Consider the following 2,939-nt stretch of genomic DNA (forward strand, 5'->3'; position numbering starts at 1 on the left):
GCACCGGGCGGCCAGCTTTGAGGCGCCGGGCTCGGGGCGCTGCGCTCGTGAGGCGGCGGGACAGCAGCGGGCCCGAGCGGATAACAACTGACGCACTTCCGCCCGGCTGGAGCGCCAGAGGAAGTGAGCGCTGCCGCGGAAACCCGCCACGCCCGGCCACGCCCACACAGGCCCCGCCCCCAGGCCTCTGAGCCCCTCCCCCTCGGGGGAGGCCAAGCTCTTCGCGGCCGCGCCCCACAGGCAGGGGAGAGCCACACGAGGCCCCGCCCCTCCGCCAGGCCCCGCCCCATATGGGCTGTCCTCCGCCGAGCCACGCCTGGTACCGGCAGAGTCCCGCTCCTTCCGCGCCCGCTAAGTCCCGCCCCCCGACTCAGCCCCGCCCCACAAGCCTGACAGTCCCACCAGTCCCGGTCTGTCCCCAGGCCCCGCCTCCCTGGCGGCCCTTCCTCCATTCACGTGGGCGGGGCACAGCCCTGCGCCCTCCCCTCCCGCTGCTCCACGGACTTGGGGCGAGCACGTGCGCGGGGCCTGCCAGGCGGAGCCATCAACCCCGAAGCGCGGCCGCTGGCTGCTGGGATCCCAGCCCGCCCCACTGTGGACCCCGCGGCCGAGAGCAGTGGCCTGTGGCGAGGGGCTGAAGCTAGACCCACGTTGGACTTCCTCATCCTCCCTGGGGGTGGACCCCGAGGCGATTCCCATGGCAAAGAGCCCGTGCGTGGGGAGCGTGGGGGTCCAAGGTCGGTGACTCGCCTAGCGCCTGTCACCAGATGCACCCTGCCCGCTCTCTCAGCCGTGGCCACGCACCGCTGACTAGACAGGCCACCCTTCCAGACCCCGAGCACAGGGCCAGATAAGACGCCCTAGGGTGATGTGCGGAGAATTGAACTCAGAGACACAGGGTGACGTAGCAGCCTGAGTGCCCTGGCCAGCTCAGCCCGCCTGGCCCTGGGGCAGTGGCGCACTTCCTGTCACTCCAGCCTCCCCGAGATGGGTGCCCAGTCCCTTCCCCTCCTCCCATTCTGGGTTGTCTGGGAGACACCCTTTCATCCCCCTGGCTCAGAGCTGGCCGGAAGACAGCTAGCTGCCTGCTCCGTGGCGGAAGACAGGCCCTTCCTGGAGCGGTCGCCCCACCCCCAGCTTACAGCTGGCACCCCCACCTCGTGGGGCTCCCTCTCTAAACTCCTTCTGGCCCCGGGAAGGTTGAGGGGTCCGTTGCAGTGCTGGTGTTTCCTGGGGTGCCCAAGGGCTGTCTCAGGGAAGCTCCGAGGGCTGAGAGGGACAGCACCCCTGGAGTGCCCGGCTGCCGCTGTTTGCTCAGGAGTCAGAGGTCAGATGGAGCCTGGCTCCCTAGTAGAGGAGAGCGGTGACTTCTCAGGGTTCAGCTTGTTGACTGCTCCACACACTCCCAGCTGGTCTGGAGCCCTGCCTCAGTGACCACTGTGCCTGTGGATTCATCCATGACACATTGTCTCTGTCCGTTCTGGGATACAGGTGCAGGCAGGCAGGGTGGGTCCCTCTCCTGGGAGGACCCTTGAGCTCATGGAGGTTTGAGTGTCCCTGGGTCTGTGGCCACCTTTCCCTGGGTAGGACTCCCTTGTGCAGTAAACAACCTGCGCAACTGTAGGTTGCTAGCCTGCCCTCACTGCCCCCAGTCCCCAGGTGTGCCACAGTGCAGGGTGAGTATCCTCTGATGCTTCTGGGCATGGACCTGGGTGAGGATCCTTGGTGGACCCTGAGCAGGGGCTTGAGGCCAGCTGCTCTCCCAGGGGGCTGCATCCCTGCGCCTCGCAGGGCTCCATGCACCCAACCTTAACACCGCTTGGTGCAGCCCAGCTTGTTTGCCAGACAATTGAGTGGTGTGGTAGATCTAAAGTGCATTTCTGACTCCTAGTGATTCCCACATCTCTTTATTGGCTTTCAAGCTTTGGCAAGAAAGATCATTCTTTTTCTTCCTTTTATTCTTTTTGGTTTTTTGAGACAGGATTTTGCTATGCAGTTCAGGCTCTCCTTGAACTTAATATGTAGCCCAGGCTGGCCCTGAACTCACAGTGATCCTCCTGCCTCAGCCTCCCAAATGCTGGAATTACAGGCATGTGCCCCCTACACCTGGCTGAGAACATTCTCTGTCAAGCAAAGCTGAGGATGTCGCCCCTGTGTAAAGATGCCATGGGTGCCAGCTTGGCCTCCAGTGCCCCTCCATCACCATTCACTGCATGGCTACCACTGCTGCCAGCCTCCAGCCTTCAAAGGACGGCCCTGTCCACAGCATCCATGCCTTCCCTCCTGGATGGTTGGGGCAGGAACCTGGCCAGGGCCCCCACACGTGTCTACTCTGCTGCCCTCTGTCTCAGTTCCATGAGCCTCTCAGAAAATAGGCCAAGCTGGGCATAGTGTTACACTGTAATCCTAGCTCCTTGGGAGGCTGAGGCAGGAGGATTGTGAGTGGGAGCCCTCCCCACCCTCCTTCTCCCCTCCTGCTTCCTCCTCTCCCTTTTCCCTCCTCCTCCCCTGTTCCCTTTCCCTCACCCCTCTCCTCTCCCCCTCTCCCCTCCCCTTTTTCTTCTCCTCAGCCTTGAAGGTGGGCCAGACTCCCGCTCTGCTCTCCAGGGTGGTCACAGGACCATCCCCCCTGTGCACACCAGGCCAGTCCTTGGCAACACCCTGGGCTCTGCACAGCTGGCATATGTGTGCACATGGACACACAGCTGAGGACATGTAGGTGGACACACACAGCAGGCACACAAGCCCACACTCCTGCATGTGTGCCAGTGCCTCTCAGCTCCTGCTGTTGCTGCTTTTGGTGCAGAGTTTTAGCTTGTGGTCTCCCCTTGCAGCTCCACGCAGCCAAGGCTCAAACTCCCCCTGGGAACTTTGCTGTCTCTCTGGCCTCTGCTGCCCCCTTACCTGGAGCCCCTGCTGACCTCGGCCTCACCCTGGCC

General features: G+C 63.3%; 1 protein-coding gene across 6 annotated transcripts in view; it reads right to left on the reverse strand.

Moving 5' to 3' along the window:
- Window positions 1-103, reverse strand: part of Fbrsl1 (fibrosin-like 1) — a gene marked incomplete at its 3' end in the record, with an annotated part of 59,537 nt that extends 59,434 nt beyond the window's left edge. For all 6 annotated transcript variants that reach the window (XM_013503698.1, XM_013503700.1, XM_013503699.1 and 3 more), the window contains 1 exon segment: window positions 1-103.
- Between the last annotated feature and the right edge of the window lie 2,836 nt (window positions 104-2,939).

This window comes from Chinchilla lanigera, unplaced genomic scaffold (assembly GCF_000276665.1).
Source record: "Chinchilla lanigera isolate Chin_1 unplaced genomic scaffold, ChiLan1.0 scaffold00081, whole genome shotgun sequence".
Taxonomy (NCBI): Eukaryota; Metazoa; Chordata; class Mammalia; order Rodentia; family Chinchillidae; genus Chinchilla; species Chinchilla lanigera.